The following is a 21,613-nucleotide window of genomic DNA, read 5'->3' as shown; positions in this document are numbered from 1 at the left end:
GTGTACATATTGCTCCCCGAATTTTCTTGCTGTTCTTGACCTTTCAGAGACACAGAATTGCTGTAGCCTGATTTTTAAGGCCTGAAAATTGAATGGGGGAGTCATTTTGGTTAGCTTTTCCCTGCCCCTCCACCCCTCAAACCAATGTGTCTGTATTGCCAATCCTGGCCTGGGGTCTCCCTGTGATCAACCAGGGCTGAGATTCCATGAGGGCCAATGTGTTTTGGCACAAGGATACTCTGGAAGATGCATTGTCAATGCACCAAGAATGAGATCCATATGGTGCACTGAGAGCATAAGCGAGGAATATTTAGGCCTGCAAAATGATAATTTAATAGTGTTTCAGCACAGTTGGTTCAGAACTCCTCCTCTCTCTCTCTCTCTCTTCCACCCCCCCCCCCCCCCGCCCCCCTCCCCACCACCACCACAACTTTGACCAGGCTAGACTTGTCTCTGACTGTGGGATTGAGATCTGTTATGCCTTTTTGGTTCCCATAAGTTAGAAGTAATCGCATTTTAAACTCAAAATGCTTTATCGAGTGTATTTCTTGTTGCTCTCCATGTGGCTGATAAACTGATGTATTGTTTTTGGCACATGACTGCAGTGCAACAGTGAATGTGGCACCTCAGGATATATATTCACATAACCATTAGTTCCTAGCTCTTTACGAATGATATAACAACATAACATGACCACTGATATTTTGCCACCACCAATAAATGAGTTGCTCCAAGGAACAGGAATGGGATTCTTGGACAGTGATACCTTTGTTTGTCTTGCAAGGGGTGCACCACAGATTCACCAGAATGATGCCAGGGCATAGATGAGGGTTAAATTATGAAGATAGATTGCACAAACTTGGCTTGCATTGCCTTGTTAACAAAGTTGTGAGGTGATCTAATTGAGGTGTTTAGAATGATAAATGGGTTCAATGGAGTGCAAAGAAGTAATTCCCTCCTGTGGGGGAATCCAGAACATGGGGGCATAATTTTACAATTAGAGCCAAGGCATTCAGGTGTGAAATCAGGAAGCACTTTTACACATACACAAAAGTAGTGAAATGAGGAATTATTTCCCCCCAAAAGATTGTGGATGCTGAGCCAATTGCAATTCTCAAGATTGAGGCCAACATATTTTTGTGAGGTAAGGTTACAAAGGGATATGGATGAAAGGTGGATGAGTGAAGCTGAGGGATAGGTCAGCTGTAATATATTGGAATGGTGGGACAAGTTCGATGGGCTGAATGGCCTATTCTTGTTTCTATGTACCTCCTTGTTTCTCTGAGAAAAGAAGTTACTTACTTGAATCCACATCTGGCATGGAAATCAAATTTACGTCAGAAGTCACTTTTCCCATTTCATCTTGTCGTGAGATGAGCCATTCTGAATTACTGTAATTACTGTACTGTTCTGAAGCTCTTTTTGCAAACTTGCCCTCCGTAATTCTTTCACTTTTCAAAGTATGGAGAGGCTGAACCAACAAGAGATCAGCCATGTGTACACCATCAAAATAAGTCCCAGGTGTTGGATTCCAACATGCTCCACTCATATTAAAGGATCCAGTCACCAGCTTTCAATTCTGTTTACAGGGAAATAAAATAATACACCCTAAGGTTCTCTCCCAGTATATATAGCAGTGGCCCATAGTCTCTGGCTGATTGAGGTTAAATGTTTTTTGCATAAAATTACCCACTTAAAATTTTTCTATACTCTTTCCCCCCCCGCCCCCCACTTGCATTCTATGCCCCTATAATTTCTCAGGAAAGGAGATGGGGCCATCTTGCTTTTCAGCAGTTTCAAGTGCATTGGGTCAGCTATGCTTGACTACCTTTATCTCCTGAACCATCCCTCCCCTCTCTGTAAGGAGCAGATCTTTACAGTTGTATTCCAATTGCAAATGAGTCATGTCAGTTGTGTCCCAAATTGTCAAGTTAGCTAATTTGAGTTTAAACCTCTTATTTCCTTCAGTGGATGGGGGAATCTCTGAATTCTGTTCTTTTTAGGAATGTAGGAAGGGGAGTCGGCTAATCAGCCCCTCATCTGCCATTCAACATGATTATGGATAATCTGGGACCTAACTCCATGTACCTGTCTCTGCCTCATATCCCTGTATACCTTTGGGCCAATAAAAATCTAACAATCTCAGTTTTAAATTTGACAATTGATCTAGAATCAGTTGCAATTTGCAGCGAGTAACTCACCTCCTGACTCCCCAGAGCCTGTCCACCATCTACAAGGCGTAAGTCAGGAGTGTGATAGAATATTTTCCACTTGGCTGGATGTGTGCAGCTCCAACAACACTCAAGAAGCTCAACAGCATCCAAGCAGCCCATTTGATTAGCACTGTATCCACAACCTTAAACCTTCTTCCACCACCAATGATGCACAGTGGCAGCAGTGTGTTCCGTCTACAAGATGCGGTGCAGCAACTCGCCAAGACTCCTCAGGCAACACCTTCCAAACTCGCGATCTCTGCTACCTAGAAGGACAAGGGCAGTAGATGCATGGGAACACTGCCACCTGCAAGTTCCTCTCCAAGCCACACATTGTCCTGACTTAGAACTATATCGCAGCCCCTTCACTGTCGCTGGGTAAAGATCCCAGAACTCCTTTCCTAACAGCACTGGGTGTACCTACACCACATGGACTGCAGGGGTTCAAAAAGGCAGCTCACCACCACCACCTCCAGGGCATTTAGATGGGCAATAAATGCTGGCCCAGCCAGCAACACCCACATCCTGTGAAAGAATTTTTAAAAAATCTTCCATCATTCTTGCATAAAGAAATGTTTCCTAATTTCACTCCTGAAAAGTCTGGCTTTAATCTTTTGACATTGTCCTCTAGTCCATATGGAAAATGTACTCAGGGTAGGGAATTGGGGTGGTTCCTGCTTGCACCAGGTTTTCGCCCCTTACTGGCTGCCATGACAACAATGGAGGGCAGGCCTTTTACCTGCTTCCTACACCCCCTCCCCATCTTGTTGCCACTTAGGTTCATATAGCATGGTTGGCAGGATCCCAGTCTCTTTTGGAACTCCTGCCAGCTGGATTTCCTGTATGGTACACGTAAGCGCTGTTGCCATATAGGCCTACATGTGGGCACCATATCAACATTGTGATTGATCCAAGAGAGATCATCAACTCCTGTTTGAATTTGGGGCCTGCCAATAAGGAAGCAGTGGGGATAAAGCAGCCTCTGGCCTTGAGATCTTTGGCCAGACTTATCCATGCTCCCTCGTTCTTTCACACGGACGTGCCAGTGCTGGTGCTGGCCCTGAACATTTAAATGACCTCACTCCCAGGGTTTGCAACATGGTTACGGTGAGACCAGGAGGTTGCCTGAAAGCCCTTCCCAACTGCATGTCTAAAATTCTTAGGCTTATGGGTCTTTGAAAACTGTTAGTGTTATAAGGGTTCAGGAGAGTACCTCAGGTAATTTGCTGAGTAAAGGTACTGTTCATTTTGTTACTGAGCCATACAATACAGCCTCTGGATTGAACCCTGATCTTTACTCCGTTGAATGATCTCAGCCATGGCTTATAGTCGGAGATGCTACAATTGACATCCACCAACTTGAGCATAGGAAATGGGAAAAGTCAGCTTTGGGTATCCTCTTGAATGCTCCCCTGTGACGCAGGGAAGTGAGATGGGTTGTAATTGTAAAAGCTTGAAGCACTGAAGTAGGCTAGTCGGCCCATCATTTCAGAGCTTTGTTTGAAACGTTTATTCGGTCTCCTTTGAAAGGTGAGATGTTGTCCATCTTACTCCCCGTCCATGCTCCCACTGTGAAAGAATAAAGTAATTTCTGTTCAGTAATTGACTACTCTGTGGGCTCTTTCTGCCCTGGCCCATAGCATTATAGAATTGTACCCTGGCACTTCCAGAAGAGAAAAGAGCTTTAGGGTTGGAGAGGCTACATATGGCAATGATCAGGTAGCCAAGCCTACAGGGCCTCATTCAGCACTAAATAGTCCCTCAGCGTTTACAGTTCACAGTGATGGTGTTAGTTGGCACCAGATAGTAACTTGCAATCACCTATGGGAAGCCCTTGTATTTACTTTTAATTAAAACTTATCTGAACCGATTGTTGTGGTTCAGTGTCTCTTGCTGAAGAATAGTCATTGCCATGACAACCTGTGCAACAAGATGCTCTGTTACTGTGTTTGCATCTGGCGGTGCACATAGTGGCATAGGATGTGCTATTATTTGGGTGTTGTTTTATGTACCAGTATAAACTGAAAAAGGATGAGGGCTGCTGCACAACAACGTAAATCAGAAGGTCCCAAATTCAGCCTCCTAATCATTCTGAGTTAAGCAAGTGGGGTTGCACTTGGGCTATGAAAGGTGGGAAAAGAGGAATCAGCTAAGGTTTCCAATCGTTGTGGTCCAGTCTAGTGGCTCCTTGCACATATAAGGCAGACTCGAGCTCAGCTGTGATGCCTGCTGACACTTGCTGAAGACTGATAGCTGAGCCACGGCCTGTCCCTTTTAAGGCTTTTAATAACTATTCTCAGTGGTATACGGCATTTTACTAAGCTGTTTTGCACATGTGTTTTATCATAATTAATCCTTGATAAATATTGCCGAGAAAAGAGACATGCTGTAAAGCTTTTCATCTTGCGCTCTTCAGGACAGATGCAAGAATGGAGCAGCAATTTCTGCTGCATGAGGAAAGGGTGCTGATTGACTGGCAAACAGCTCTGGTCGAGGTGCTGCCATGGAGAATGCACCAGGGAACTACTGTCCCTCATATATTTTGCTTAATTCAAAAAGGCACAATGCTTGGACATGTTCCTTTTTGCCTGCAGAGGACAGGTCCCTACGTATGAATATATGTAGCTTCTAGCAAGCATAAGTGAGCCACATTGTGAGCCTGACTGATTATTTTAAATTGGTGCTGAATAGTCCTGTGTGCACTAAGAATCACACTAACAACCAATTGTAAGATTATTAGTCAGGCTCGCAATGTGGCTCACTTATATTTAAGCAATGTCAGCTTGTCAATCAAACCTTTTCTCATGCAGTCGCTCTCTTTGAAATTTGGCATTCTTGTGTCTGTCCTGGTGAGTGCAACACAGCTTTGACAGCATCTTTCTTTCTTTTTCAGCAATACTCAAGTTCCTTACTACCTTGATAAATAGTTCAGTTCATTCTCATGCACAAACAGGGCTGGACTCTTGATGGTCAGTTTCCATGCAGGAATTCGGGTTACACATAAATCCCAATCATCTGGGAGCGAGTCATCAACTGAAATTTATTACGGGGATTATGCTGCTTTCTGTATGGTGGTTGCATGACTGCATCTATGTAAGTGAGGAAGATCCATTCATTGAGAGCCTCTTAAGGCTTTCCCTCACCACTTAAATGAATAAACAATAATGCCACTGTTGCCAGTGAAGTGCTGGTGTCTTTTGTGTGTGCAGGTGGGTATATGATATTTTCATATTGTGCCAACTTGTACTGCGGAGGCACCCTCACAACATAATTATAGGCTTTCTCTCCAAATCTTTTGGGTTGTAACATTGTGGGGAATCACAGGACCACAGATTGGCCAACTGGACAGTATTACAGGCAAACTTTTAACACAATACGGAGTGGGTATTAAATGTGAATCGCTTCCTGTTGTCGGTTGGTACCGACACTAACCCAAATGCTGCACATTCTGCTCCCACCCTCCTGCCTTTTGCGGGCTGGAATGTATAGCCTGAAAGAGAAACTGTGGCTTCACTTTCCCACTCTCTTCCCCTGCAATCGCGCTCTCACACCGCCTGCTGCATGCACTCTGTCACCCACTCCTCCCCCATTGCATGCCCTCCCTTCCTCGCCACCCACCCCCCCGTCATTTGCTCTCCCTCCCTCTCATCTGTCACCCACTCACAGTTCCTCTGTGTCATACACTTTCTCCCTCTCTCTGTTGCTCACCCTCCCTTTCTCACTTTTTAATCTAAAACTACCATTTCTATAACATTCAGTTCTGCAAATGGAAGATAAGCTTTTTTTTTAAAAAAAAAAGGCCCTTTTTACAAGCATCTAAAGCTACTTTGTGATTGAGGAGTTGGAGCTGACCTGAATCTGCCTGTTTTTCTTTTCTCATTCATCCTGCTCAAATATGTGGGTTGATGTTTGATATTTCTAATTTTAATGGTCATTGACAGGAAGTAGCTACTTAGCGCTGTAGTTGAAGTTTTTAGATAAAATTGTTTTGTCCCTCAAAGAAAAACTGTGAGGGTGGCCAGGAGTTGCTGTGATTAGGCGGGCATTTATATGCCCATGTGCTCCAAATTGCATGCAAGATGGGTCTTGCACACATGGGGTTACTTTCTTTATTGGTAGCTGCATTAGCTAGCTTGTGAACTCTTGCTGCTCAAGCTAAGAATTGCACATCTTTTGGAATATGATTAATGGTTCAGCGATTTGCCCGGCTGGATCAGTTGGTAGCCCTCGTGTCCCTGTGCCGCAAGGTTATGGCTTCGATCCCTACTCCAGGATTCCAGCAGATTAAATGTGTGGGGGTGGGGTGGTGGGTGCCCTGTCTTCGTACCTGGGCCGGGAATGGCGCACACAAGAGCACGGAGTTCTCCGGATTCCTGGCTGGAGATTAACCTTTTCTTGCTGCCAGGCGTTAACCAGCCAGCTGCCTCGTTGCTGTTTGTGAATCTTGCTGTGCACCATATAGCCGCCACAGTTTACCTCCGTAACGATTAATGCACTTCAAAGTAATGTTTGTGTGACACTTCTGACAAACGTCTTGAATTTGTGCATAACTCGAGACTTTCTTTCCTTTCTTGAGAAAGGAAACACTAGGATGATGGCTGGGGCTTCGTGGGGTCGGGGGGAGGAGAGAGACAGATGTTTGCACAGCAGTTTGTGAATATGAACTTCATTATGATGCACAGGGATCTTTAAGCCTCTGAGAGCTCTTTCACTGGGGTTCTCTCAAAACCACTTTCTCCTCTTCTTTAACAGCTCAAACTTGCTGTGTTCTGGAAAAATCTCTCCAAATCTCTAAACGAGGCCTTATCGAGCTTTAAACTTTCCCTTCTGTGAGGTTCAAACTGCACAATACTGACTCCTACATTCATATTCTCCATGATTGCCTCACTTCTGCCTTGGGTCTTGTCCCTATTAGATTTTGCCCAGTCTCTCTCAGCTGGTCTCGATCTTTGAATTTCAACTACCTTCATTTTTTTACAGGATTTGAGCATTGCTGGCAAGGCCAGCATTTGTTACCCATCCCTAATTGCCCCGAGACAACTTGTCCAATTTTGAACCGTAGGTAAATCATAATTTCCTACACTTTAAAGTAGCCATCCTTTTCGGCTCCCTGTGCTTCTTGCCCTTAACTCCATTTGCCTCTGGCTGGGTTGAATGGTGTGGAGCCTCCCTGTGTTATTTGATCCCGAGCTGAGTTTCTTCCCCCACTTCTGCTCTTGTCAATGAGAATGTTGCCTTTGCAGATGCAGCATTGCCTGACTCCATCCCTAATTTTTCCTCTACAGCTAAGACTAATCCATGCCTTTGATATCAAGATGTCAATTCGGCCACTTCCCCATCTCTGATTTTTATTGCTTCATTGTTGGAATCCATGTCTTCAGCTGCCTAGGCCTTAAACTCTGGAATTCCTTCCCTGAGCCTCTCCATCTCCCTAGCTCTCCATTTCCTTAAGGGACTTCTTAAAAATCACCACCTATTTCCTGGTGTCAAAATATTGTTTGATAATGTTCCTATGAAGCACCTTGGGAGTGTTTTAAAGGCACTATATTAATTGTGTTTTGATCACAGATTGCTTGACAATTATCAGTCACTTTTGATCTTGAGCTAAAAGTTCAGAACATAGGAGCCAATATGTGTAATTTTTGTTGTTTCAGTTAGATAATGGCTGATCTGTATCTCAGTTCTCTTTACTTGCTTCAGATCCATATCCCTTAAAAGTCTTACCTAACAAAAATCTATCAATCTCTCTCAGTTTTGAAATTTTCAGCCGACCTCACCTCAGTGACCTCTTTGGAGCAGCTAGGGGGAAGAGAGTTCCAGACTTCCACTCCCCTTTTGCGTGAAGAAATGCTTCCCTGACATCACCTCCGAATGCCCTGGCTCTCATTTTAAGCTCTTGCCCCATTGTTCTAGACTTTCCCAATTTCCCCAAAGTTACAGGTTTCAAAGGAAAATCAATTTGAGAAAGAAAGGTGATGCATTGGGGTGATCAACTCTCTCTCCCTCCCAATCTCCTCTTCTCCTGGATAGGCTGAGCAGACATCCAAATAAATGGAAAGAGGAAGGGGCAATATTGCACTGGGCTGCCCTTCATGCATTGTTTGCAAGTCAGATGGAGGGGAAGAGGAAGAGGGTGTGCAGCCTCATAAGAGGGTACATAACTCTCAAATTAGAAAAACTGATGCTGCCTGATTTACCTCATTGACCTTCCTCTCCCCACTATCCACCTTTTGGGCTACACTGATGCCTATTCCTCTGAACACAATTGTAAGCTGACAGGAAGCAAACCAGCCCACAGCCAGGTGCTTACAGATAGCCCCCCCACAAGCCTCACTGGCACATTTCTCGTTCTGTGCATGCTGTTGTTGACACCTTTTGCGTTGTTAAAGACCACACGGCAGCCTTGTTGCTGCTAACTTCCTGCCGGTGCTGTTTGAACTGTGACTTGCAAAGTTTCATAACAGCGCAATCTGCTGCCGTATGAGAAATCATCTTAAAACTGTTCTTAGAAACCTGTTAAAAATCCCGTTTCCTGAGGAGAGAATGGATCATTGTGAATCTGATAGGAACTGAAAAGAAGAACACAGGTATTTGGAGATGAAACGAGGCCGCTCAGCCCATCCTGCTTTGCTCTATTTTGATGCAGCAATTTCTCATTGTTTTCCCCCTACTGCACTCCCATAATCCCTCACATCCCAATGGATTTGAAACTTTTACGATCCCTTTTGAAAGCTCCCCTGGTATAAAGCTGATCAACAAACTCCTCAATTGGATCCCGAATTGATGCTGAGTTAGCTAATCTCAGATGGGACAGCAGCTGGTTGCAATCTTTGACCTTGGTGCTCCCAACAAAGGAAGGGAGGGACAAAGTGATTCTTATTCCTGATCACTATTAAAAGGCCTCTTCCAGAGAGGGTGTCGGGCAAGGGTAGGAGGCAGGCTCAGCTTTGAAGCCCTTGATTGAAAAGTCTTGTTGCTACTCACTTTCTGGAGAGCAGGCATTCAATGGCACCAGCTAAACAGTGTCTTTAGGGGAGAAATTCAGCTTTCTCTTGTGAAGCATATGGGCTTTTCCCAAACAGTGAACACTTACAAGCCATTTGCCCACATTGGGTTATCGCAGCCAAGCTTTGGCCTGTCCTCAAACATGGACCTCTTGCCAGCAGTCCCTACCCTCCCAACTCCCTCCCCCTCCCCTTACCTCTTCTAAAGCCACTCCAAAACTTCCCCAAACCCCTCCCTACCCTTCCCCTTTCCATCCATCCAGTTGCAAAGCCTCAGGTCAGATTAGGGAGACGTGTGCGTTTTTAACATCTGACTACCTACAGTGAAACCTATCTACTTCCTTCTTGAATCAACATCCGTTTCTCAGAATGTGTCCAATTAGAAAGCATTTATATAGAATAGAATATACAGCACAGGAACAGCCCATTTTGGCTAAATCAGCCCCTGCCAGTGTTTGTGCTCCACTTGAGCCTCCACTCATCTTTCCTTATCTAACTCGATCAGCTTAACCCTCTACTTCCTTCTCCCTCATACATTTATCTTGCCTCTTAAATGCAGTTATGCTATTTACCTCAACCACTAGCTGTGGTAGCGAGTTCCATGTTCTCACCATTTTCGGGTTAAAAAATTTTTGTCTGAATTTCCTGTTTGATTTCTCGTTAACTAATATTGATGGCCTTTAAGTTTGCTCTTGCCCACAAGAGGCAACATGCTCTCTAGGCCTTTCACTACTCTTTTTCATTTTTTTTAAAGACCTCTATTAGGTCAACCTAATACAGAGATGAGGAGAAACTTCTTTAGCCAGAGAGTGGTGAATCTATAGAATTCATTGCCAGAGAAGGCTGTGGAGGCCAAGTCATTGAGTGTATTTAAGACCGAGATAGATAGGTTCTTGATTGGTAAGGGGATCAAAGGTTACGGGGAGAAGGCGGGAGAATGGGGTTGAGAAACTTATCAGCCATGATTGAATGGCGGAGCAGACTCGATGGGCTTCTATGTCTTATGGTCTTATAACCACTGGCCTACCCCTTTTCAAGGGAAAAGGGACCTAGCCTATTCATCCTTTCCCAAAAGGTACAGTACGTCATATCCAGCTACCTGAAAAACGGACTTTTTTTAACAGTCCATGCAAGAATTTCAAGTCTTAAATGAGTGAAAAAACTTACTGGTTTGTGCAGAGGGGTGTTGCATTGGCGTGGTGGTGTGCCGAGTAGTTAGCCGTTTAGCACGCCTGTCGTTTCCTGAGCTCAGAGTGGTCAGAGCAATCCTTGACCCCACCCAACCCAGCTCGGCCTGATCTGCCTGGATGAAACGGTTTTTCGGAAATCTTTCACGATGCGTGTGAGTCACATGAATTGCCCCCCCCCTCCCCCTCCACCTCGACGGAGTCCAGATCTCCAGTCAAAAAACTAAGACGTGAGTACATTATCCTGACTCAATGGGAACTCTAACCTACTACACCTGATCCTTTTGAGATCACACCTCCCACCCTGTGACCTAGGCTGCTGCTGATGAAGCATTGCTGTCTGTACCAAATTGGCTGTTTTTGCATTTATATATTAAGACTCATGAAATACAGGGCAAATGGAATTTAAAAGTTAGCCCATTGCTTCTGTAATCAAGGCGATGCGCACAGCTGGCTGCACACACATAAGACTGAAGGATAATTACAGATGAGGAAGGCTTTCCAGCTCATATATCTTCATCCATCTAGCGGAACTTATTCTCTTGATTTCATGTGTCCCCTATTCATTGAGTTAAGGCTCTGATTTTTTTCGGTCTGAAAACCGGCAAGAGCCAAAATCTGGCATGGACTCAGTCCTGAGGTTGCCGGTTTTGAGACACTCTACATGTATGACTTCACAGTCTGGGCATCCTTGTAAATCTTATTAGTTTGTGGTGCTGTACTGAAGGTGCTCGAATCTGTAAAGATTAGAGTTGCGTTTTTTCTTCCCCTCGCAGACCAGAGAAATGGCTGGAATTTGTTGGTTTTGAGTTATAAACATGCTGAAGATCACTAATTATTGTACTTAAGTGGAAAGCATACATATTATTTAATGCCCCCTCCCTACTTGAGTTGGGCCCATTGCATCTGTTTGGCCACTAAAGTTGGTAACAGGGCATGAGTGGGCCACATGGAGGAGAGAAAATTTTTAAAAACATGATGAATTTCATTTAGAATTGAGCTTTCAATTCTAAAGGACAGCTTCCGTTGCTCTACTTTGAATAGTGTACGGGGGAAGGGCAGACAAGGCCTTGGTTTAATGTCACATCAGAAAGAGCGCCTTCGACAGCCTAGGGTGCCATTCCTAGACCAGGGGTCAGCAAGCTGTGACTCTTTAGGGCTCTTTAACATCTCATTTCCAGTTCCCAGCTTTTTTCAGGTGGATCGCATTATCATGATAAAAGCCTAAAAAATGAAGTCAAAGAGCATACCCATGTTTTTATTGTGGGGATAAAAGAGTAATCATTTTGCTGCGCTATGTGGTTTCAAATAATAACCGTAACAAAATACATCAGTGTACTCGAAATAAATCTGTTCAAGTGGTATAACTACAACATAAATATAGAATAAAGCCTTTGGTTTAAGGAAAAGGTTTTAAATGCTGCAGCCATTTTTGTTTCCATTATAGCTGTGATGGTCATTTATTCTGAATATGCCATTGGAAGCTTTTTTTAAAATCACAACAATTCAAAAAAATTGACATATGTAGAACGAAGTTAAAGTTTGTTTTAAAGGCGACTTTACTGAGTAAATTACAGTTTTAAACAAATCCCATTATTACAAGAGTTGTTTTAAAGACAAAAAGCATTCTTTGAGTTTTATATGTAAATTTTGCATTATTTCTTTATTCAAAGTGGAAACGTGCTGTTTCTCCATCAAATAGTCTGGTTCGCCATTTTTACATTTTCTTTTAGAATATGATTATCTATAATTCATGCACATTGACACACACAATCTGAGCTGGAGGAATAAGGAACAAATCAAAAAAAGACACAAAAAAAGTTGTTAGGTCTAATTTAGTTATTTTTTTTCTCTTGATACATACATTCACTACGTGTTTTATTATACATGCAAATTATGCATTCTACGAGAGATACTTGGCAATTTGCCATGTATTTGGTTGAAAATGCCAAATTTTTGTCTTGCGGTTCTGAGTAGGCCTGCTTTAGGACATTTTTTTTTCTAAAAGCCCATCAGATTTTTTTTAAAAAGTGTTGCCAACCTCTGTCTATCAAGTGTATTTGATGGCACTTGATCCTCGATCCTCAGGCAAGGGGCCTACCAACTGGGCCAGGGCCTATGCCATCGTTTACTTTGAGATGCAGGGCTTCTTCCCACAGCCGTTTCCATTGGGTGATGGTATGCCTTTGGGATTAGAGAGACTGAATTGAGAGAACTCTATCACAACCGAGACCAATCTGAAGCAGTCCTGACCCCAAGTCGAGCATAAATTTTGGGCCAGTATTTCGTCAAATGTGAATTCTAATCTAATCCTGAAATTCATATGAGGGGGGTTTGGTGATGCAGTGGTTAGTACGCAGGTCTTTCAGTTCTGGGCCAGGCTTTGATTCCAGTCCAGGTCAATGAGATGAAAGATTTCTCTGCCTGTGGGCTATTATAATGATCCTACGTGAAATGAATTTGGCGAAACTAAACAAGAGTCCACAGCATTTAAGGACCCTTAATTTAATAATACATTGGCAATCTCGTTCAGACATGACAGGGTGGCTGGTGTAGGGGAAATGGAAAATGTCACATCTAGGCAATAGGAAGTTTCTTTCTGAGATAAGAGCTCAGGCAGGTTGTTCGGGTTGAGTAGATGGAATTTTATTGTTTGTACTTAACTTTATCATGACGTTGGCACTGAACACTAAAGGTGATGAAGTGTACTATTCCCCTGTGCAAATATATAGCTTATCTTGATCAGCACAGGGGAAAAATGCAAGTGTTGCTTTTCCTTTGTAAGGGCTGATTCTTTCCTCCTCATACCTTTAGGCGGAATCTGTGCTTTGGGTTTCCGTGGTGGGTGAGACTGCCTTCATAGAATGATTTTTTAAAAACTCCTGTGTTTCAAATGATAGACATTCTTATAAGAACATTAAAAATATGAGCCAGAGTAGATCATTTGGCCCCTCGAGCCTGCTTTTTCATTCAACAAGACTGTGGCTGATCCGCGTCTGCTTCACCTTTCCGCACCACCATGGTATTTCTTAAGTACCTCAGTAACCAAAAATTTATCGACCTCTATCTTGAATGTACTCAATGGCTGAGCATCTACAGCTTTCTGGGATAGACAATTCCAAAGGTTCACAACCCTATGAGGGAAGATACTTCTTCTCAACACAAAAACAGAATTACCTGGAAAAACTCAGCTGGTCTGGCAGCATCGGCGGAGAAGAAAAGAGTTGACGTTTCGAGTCCTCATGACCCTTCAACAGAAGGGTCATGAGGACTCGAAACGTCAACTCTTTTCTTCTCCGCCGATGCTGCCAGACCTGCTGAGTTTTTCCAGGTAATTCTGTTTTTGTTTTGGATTTCCAGCATCCGCAGTTTTTTGTTTTTATATTTCTTCTCACCTCAGTTCTAAATGGCCCACTCCTTATCCTGAGACTGTTGTTAACTGAATCCATGCCAATTGAAGTTAAAACTAAGACGCAGCAGCTTTATTTGCTGGAAAGAGTTTATTGACTTAGTTCACAGGCAACACTACTCCAACACACCAGTGTCCCAGCTATCCCCATTTATAGGTGTATAAAGATCTATCACCCTGTTTAACAATATAACTTCCATTAAACCTTAACAATGTAATTAATGAGACGTTGACAACTGTGACCCCATGTTCTAGACTCCCCAAAGATGTCATATTAAAAAATAAGTATGCATTTGCTTACACCATTGATAACACATTTTACTTGGGCAGAAAATAGGAGTGAGTATTTTGCAGGCATTTGACGCACTCCATGAATGATTCTTTACAGCATATAGAAGCATATGGGATTCTGTCCCACCTTACAATTAGTCCCTGGTGAAGCCTTCTATGTGTTGTCAATGTTAACAGCAACACCAATTTATATTTATATAGCACACTTAACATCATGAGGCGTCCCGAAGTGCCTCACAGAAGCATTATAAATCAAAGTATGACACCTAGCCACAAAAGGAGATCTTAGAGCCAGTGGCCAAAAGCTTGGTCAGAGGTAGCTTTTAAGGAGTTTCTTAAATGAAAGCGTGGTGGAGAGGTATAGGGGGGGAATTCCAGAGCTTGCCTAGGCAACTGAAGGTAAAAATGCTGAAGCTCAAGACCCCAGAAATATCTTGGAGAATTGTAGGGAAGGAGGGGATTACAGACACCAGGAGAGACAAGGCTGTGGAGGGATTTGAAAACAGATATGAGAATTTAAAAATCAAGATGTACTGTACAAAAGGGAGGGAGGGTTAGGGTACTGGATCCAGTAAAGTACTAATAAACTGTCAGATTAAAATAACAGAGAAAGCGTTGGGGACAAAAAGACAACGGAGGTTTAAGAAAATATGGATGACAGACAAGGGGAAGTCGTAGTTGAGAGAAAAGATATGAAATTGAAGGATAAGAGCCAAGGAGCTGGCAGTGGAATTGGAGACTGCATCTTTAAGGATACACTCATGCAGTGAATTCGACCTTTCACCTTGCACGCAAGTCATCATGAGGAGGCAAGCCCTCCTCTCTGATCCAAGTTGATCCCATTTCCTTGGTAACAGGTTGTGAGGGCCAGGTGTTATACAAGTACGATGATATCATATCGAGCCCTGGGTAAACATGGAGATTGTTTGCTTAAGGGCTCACCTTTCTACGTTTTAATTTACCCTCTCTTCCAAATTAAGACGGCTTGTAGGTAACATTAAGAAAAAGGCCAACTTGGGGAATGGCTCCTTTCAAAGCCTTTGGTAAATAAATGTGCTCTGAACCTAACTTGTGGTATTAGTTTCCAATTTAGATTGTGGTTTTATCAGTTTTGGTCACTTGTAGAAACCACAGTCCTAATTATGTGTCTGTGGTGTTGTATTTTTGCATGTTGTAATCATTAAATGTATTAACTGTTGATGTGACTGCTTCATGAGCAGTATGAACCTGTAAGTATGTGGAAACTGGAGAATTGCTGAACATCAAAAAACTGTGTGGATATTTAGTGTATGGGGATCCCACATTTCCTGGCAATAATCAGCGCAAAAAGGTGCCTTCACCCCTCTCTGCCTTCCCCTGGCTCCACTCTCACTCACTTCCCCACTCTCTTGTTGCATCTGACTCCCTTGGCTTATTCACTGGACATTCCCCTTCTCAACACATTCCCAGCACTAATGGCACCAATGGCTAATCATAGCCAGGAACCCTTGCGGGAACAAGTGTTCCTGTGTGTGGTATGCATGAGACATAATCTCGGGGCGGGGGGGTGAAGAGGTGATGGTGGTTAGTGCCAAGAGGAGTGGGGGCTACCAGATTTGGGTAGCTGTAGATGGGGAGGGGCAAGTGGGAAGGTTGGCAACAATGCAAGGCAACAAGTATGAAAAAGAGCAGACTCCATGGTTAGAGGGGAAATAGAATGGAGGGAAGAGCAAAATACATGGCAGTGGGAAGAGGAAAAGATTAGCAAGGGAGTGGGGAAGATGTCAATGAAAATTGGGAGAGGTGTATAATGGACTGCTGATCTAATATTGCCAAAGGCAAAATTTACCCCTAAATGAGTTTTGATGTCTCAGGCTGGTGTGAGAAGTTAAAAAGCAGGAAAAATCAGGGTCTGATTCAGAGTAAGGATGTGTTTAAGCTATTAAACTATTAACAATGGTTTTCAGGACTTCTGTGTAATTTTTTTTGTGGTGATTCAGTTTTGTTAAATGACATAAAATATTTTCCTTAGTTTTGAAATATTTTTACAGCCAGAATGATCCAGTCAAAACATTTGTCGGCTGCTGCCTCGTACACCCAGGTAACTGGTTACGGAACAACATCTAGAGAGGCCTGAGACTGGGGCTGCAGGCTGTTCTGCTTTGATTGGCTGTGGCAAGGATTGCCAACTCTGGACAGATCCCTGGAGATATCATCACATGACTTCTGGCCAACAAATTCCTGCCATTGGTCACCCAATTGGTCCATCCTCATGGTGCATTGTCTAGCCAGGCCAATTGGAAAGGGAACAGACTCTTCATTATTCGATTGAGAGTAACAGAGGAAGTTGATGTAGAGAGTGCAGTGGATGTTGTCTATCTGGATTTTAAGAAAGTGTTTGACAAAGTACCACATTAAAGGCTGGTTAACAACATTGCAGATCATGGACTAAGAGGGTCACTATCAGCTTGGATAAAAAAATTGACTAAAGGACAGAAAACAGTGAGCTGTGGCAAATGGATGTTCTTCAGACTGGAGGATGGTAGACTGGTATTCTCCAAGGTTCAGTGCCAGGAACATTTTTTTTATTATAAAAAATCTTGGCTATTGGAATACAGAGTAAAAGTTCAAATTTTGAGACCAAACTTAAGGGGTGTGGTAAACAGATGGTGATACCAGTTGACTGCAGTAGGACATGGGTAGTCTTGCAGAATGGGAAGTGGCAGCTAAAATTTAATGGAGAAGTGTGAGATAATACATTTTGGCAGAAGAGATAGGGAGAGGTAACAAAAACTTAATGGCACATTCCTGAAGAGTGTGTAGGAACAGAGGGTCTTGGAATTTCATGTTCACAGGTCTTTGAAGGTTACAGGCTATCCTGAGAAAATAGTTAGCAAAGCACATGGGACCTTGGGCTTCATAACTAGAGGTATTGAGTACAAAAGCAGCAAGGTTATGCGTTAATTTTAGAAGACTGGTTAGGCCATAACTAGAATATTGTGTTCATTTCTGGTCATCACACTTTGGGAAGGATGTGAGGGTCCTTGAGAGTGTGTGGAGGAGATTTACCAGCTTGATTCCAGGTATGAGGGATTTTAGCTATAGGGTTAGATTGGAGAAGCTGGGGTTGCTGTCCATGGATCAAAGGAATTCGAGGGGACATTTGTTAGACATTATGTACCAGATTATGACAGGTTTAGATAGGATAGACTAAGAAAACTGCCCCATTAGCTGATGGTACAAAGACTAAGGGACACAGATTTAGTTTTGGGCAAGGGATGCAGGGGTGTGTGAGGAAGAACTTTTTTGCACAGTGGGTGGTAATAACCTGGAACTTGCTGCCCACGGGAATGGTACAAGCAGAGACAACCAATAACTTCAAAAGGAAGTTGAATAGGCACTTGAGGGAAATAAGGTTGCAGGACTACGGGTATAATCTGGGGGAATGGGACTGACAGAATTGCTCAACAGAGTGCTAGCATGGACTTGATGGGTCAAATGGCCTTCTTCGTGATGTAATGACTCTGGATGGATTTTATTTTTCGAGCCTTTTTCACATCTCCCACATTTTTATAAGTAATAAGAGTTCAAAGAAAATGAACTAAAGATCAATATTTTTTTTAACGCCCTTATGATTTTTCTCCCTGTTGTTACTTGCGGCAGTGCCCTGGAGATGCATTGGCAATCCTAGCTGTTTTATGCCTGTGACTTGTGCCGAGCTGAAACCCGGGTGCTTTGTGCTGTTTCCTGAGGTTAAGTGAGATTTATTGAAAACGTCAAGTGACACAAAGCCCAAGCAAGTTAATACATCAACAAGGGGAGGGGGAATGTCTGTTTAACCATTCTGCAAACTCCCAGACTCAGGACAAAGCCCGTGGGAGAGGGGGGACAGTTCAGTCACACTACGATGTTCTCATCTTCCATTCGGTCATTGCCCACGTATTAAATTCTGAGCTTTAAAATTTGCAGTTTATAACTTCCTTCCTTTTCTGCTTTTCTTCAATACAGTATTCAAGTATGAGTATTTTTACCACAGCCAGTGGTTAGAATCTGGAAATATCTGAAAGCATGGTGCTGGTGGATTTGAAGGGAATTAAGTATATACTTGAATTGAAGGAGTTTGCAGAGCCAGGTGGAACTTAGCAAAAAATCTTGTTCGTCATATGTATATTTATATTTGCTTGCTAGTCCTTTTTCAGTCAATGATATTCCTTCCATCACAAAGTCAGAAGTGGGAATGTTCGCTGATGATTGCACCGTGTTCAGTACAATTCACGACTGCTCAGATACTGAAACAGTCCCTGTCCATATGCAGAAAGACTTGGGCAACATTCAGGCCTCACCTGATTTAGAGCCAAGTAACATTTGCCCCACACAAGTACCAGGCAAGGGCCATCTCCAAACAGAATCTGACCATGTCCCCTTGACATTCACTGGTCACTATCATTGAATCCTTCACCATCAACATCCTGGGAGTTACCATTGAGCAGAAACTTAACTGGACCTGTCAAATAAGTACTTGTGGCTACAAGAGCAGGACAGAGCCTTGGAATTCTGCAGCAAGTAACTCACCTGACTCTGGAAAGCCTGTCCAACATCTACAAGGCACGTTTAGACGTTTGAAGGAATACTCTCCGCTTGCCTGGTTGAGTCTTTTTAGGCAGCCCCTTGAGATTGAGGACAACTTGCTTCCACTCCGGTTCGATGAGTTCTGAGATGGCGGATAAATCCGATGCTTGATCTGTAGACTCTGCCACATGCGTGGCAGGTGGTGCTTTAAGGAACAGGCAGATGAGGTGTTTGGAGGTTAGTTCACTCTCCGACGATTAGCTTTGCCTCTGTGCTCTCGACAGTCCCTTGACGTTGTCAGTGCCTTCCTGAACACACCTTTTCTAGTTTGATCGGTCATCAGCCAGGGCTCCCATGAGTCAACCAGGATAGTTGACCTCTTCAGAGATTTGAGGACATCCCTAAAGTGTTTCTGCTATCCTCCTGGGAGTCTCCTCCCAACTCTGAGTTCCGAGTAGAACAGTTGCTTCGGGAGTCTAATGACAGGCATATGAATGACATCCTGCCCAGTGGAGCCTGGATGAGTGCAGCTCCAACAACATTCAAGAAGCTCGACCCTACCCTGGGCAAAGGTTGACACCCTATCCACCACATTCACTCCCTCCATCACTCGCGCATAGTGACAGCAGTGCATATTATCTACAAGGTGCACTTCAGCAACTCAGCAAGGCTCCTTCAACAACACCTTCCAAATGCACAAGCTAGAAGGTCATGGGCAGCATGGGAACACTATCACCTGCAAGTTTCCCCTCCAAGTCACACATCATCCTGACTTGGAACTGTATCGCTGCTCCTGTACTGTCACTAGGTCAAAGACCTGGAACTCCCTTCCTGACAGCACTTGTGGAAGTACCTACAGCACATGGACAGTGGCAGTTCAAGAAGGCAACTCGCCAACTTCTCAAGGACAGTTAGGAATGGGCAACAACTGCTAGCCTTGCCGGCGAGATTCACATCCCATGAGCAAATTTTAAGAAAAATGCCTTTATGGCAGAGCCTCACAAAACTACAAATAATATATTTCCAGATATTTACCCAACCATGATAATGTAATTTGAGTCATAGACTGTGAAGGTGAATTTTATTACTATCTCAATAATTGAAAACAGCTGGAGGCAGATCTTCGTAGCAGTATTTTTTGACTGACTTTAGAATAAAGTAACCCTTCTGGGGTCCAGTCACTTTGGATGTTGAAAGACTGTACTTGTAGTTACTTGTAACTGGCATAGTGTTTCTCAATCCCATTAATCACACTATACCAGCAATTCTAAAGCATCCACAACAGAGGGTCCTTTTAGGCTTTATTCTAGCTCAAATAAAGGCAAAATACTGTGGACACTGGAAATCTGAAATAAAACAGAAAATGCTGGAAAAACTCTGGGTCTGGCAGCACCTGTGGAGAGTGAAACAGCGTTAACAATTTGAGTCCATATGCCTCCTCTTCAGAGCTAAAGAGAAGTGGAAATGTGATGGATTGGATGGAGCTAAGTAGAAGGTCAGGGATAGGTGGGAGCCAAGGAGAAACTTGACAAAGATGTCATGGAAAAAGGGACTTTTAATGGCAGTGTTAAAGACTAAATAAGATGCTGATAGTGGCATAAAGGTAAGATAGCAGAACATGTTAATAGCAGAATAAGGATGAGCATTCTGAAAGCAATACATGAAAACAAGTGACAGATGGTCCTGTGGGAGGGAGGGGTGTGGGGTTGGAGAAAAGGATAAAAAAAAAATAATTGGATTAAAAAAGGGGTAATGATGGAGGAGAGTTCATGGTCTGAAGTTGTTGAATTCGATGTTAAGTCCAGAAGGCTGTAAAGTGCCTAATCGAAAGATGAGGTGCTGTTCCTCTAGTTTTGCTTTGGGTTTCACTGGAACATTGTGGCAGGCTAAGGACGGTCATGTGGGCATGAGAGCAAGATGGTATGTTGAAATGGCAAACGACAGGAAGATCTGGGTCATGCTTGTAGACTACATTTAGTTTCTCCAATGTATAGGAGACCACATTGGGAGCAGTGAATACAGTAGACCAAATTGAGGGAGGTGCAAGTGAAGCACTGCTTCACCTCGTATTTGGGGCCTTGTGTGGTGAGGAGGGCGGAGGTAAAGGGGCCTTCCAAAACGATGCTTCTCACATGTTGTCCTCTTTCCTAAATTGAGAGTTCCCTCCCACTGTGGTTGCCCTCACCCTTCCCCTGCTTCCCAGAACCATGATAGGGCTTCCCTTGTCCTCACTTTTCACCCCAACAGCCTCCACATTCAAAGGATCATCCTCTGTCATTTCCATCAACTCCAGCATTATGCCACCACCAAACACATCTTCACCTTGCCATTTTCTATCAGCATTCCATAGGGACTGTTCCCTCCCTGACACCCTGGCCCACACCTCCATCACTCCCAACTCCTCTCCCCTTTCCACGGCACCTTCTCATGCAGTCACAGAAGGTGCAACACCTGCCCCTTTACTCATGTGACTTAGTGTCAAATGTTGTTTGCAAGTGCCTTGGGACGATTTACTATATTAATTTGCTATATTAATACAAGTTATTATTTCCTCTTCCCAGTCTGTCCCCCGTTATCTAAGTTACTACTTCCTGCTGATGTGTGATCTCGGATGCAGCATTTTCCCTTCGGTACTTCACACAACTAGTCATTTTTTACCACGTGACCCTTAACTGTGGTAAAAATTGGGCCATGGCCCAGCCCTTGTTTGATGTGTGCTCAAGTCTCGTTGCCTCGTGGGTTCCCTGAAAAATCTTTTGGAGGCCGACCTACCATGGTCGTGTCCTTTTCTATTCCAGAAACTGGGATCAGCTGACTCGGCACTTGGGTTTTTAAATCCATTTTATCTGTAGCTTTCCAGAATCATGTTTAAATAGGGATTAAAACAAACATGGCAAAATCTGGGATACAAGCATAAACAGCGTATCCAATAGTGTCAGTGGAACATCAACCCACTGTTTC

General features: G+C 43.5%; 1 protein-coding gene across 1 annotated transcript in view; it reads left to right on the top strand.

Annotated features, from left to right (window-relative positions):
* Nucleotides 1–21,613, top strand: part of plcg1 (phospholipase C, gamma 1) — a 155,875-nt gene that overhangs the window by 13,719 nt on the left and 120,543 nt on the right. The gene's annotated exons all lie outside the window — the stretch shown is intronic.

This window comes from Carcharodon carcharias, chromosome 14 (assembly GCF_017639515.1).
Source record: "Carcharodon carcharias isolate sCarCar2 chromosome 14, sCarCar2.pri, whole genome shotgun sequence".
Lineage (NCBI taxonomy): Eukaryota > Metazoa > Chordata > Chondrichthyes > Lamniformes > Lamnidae > Carcharodon > Carcharodon carcharias.
This window is presented reverse-complemented; position numbering and strand designations above follow the sequence as displayed.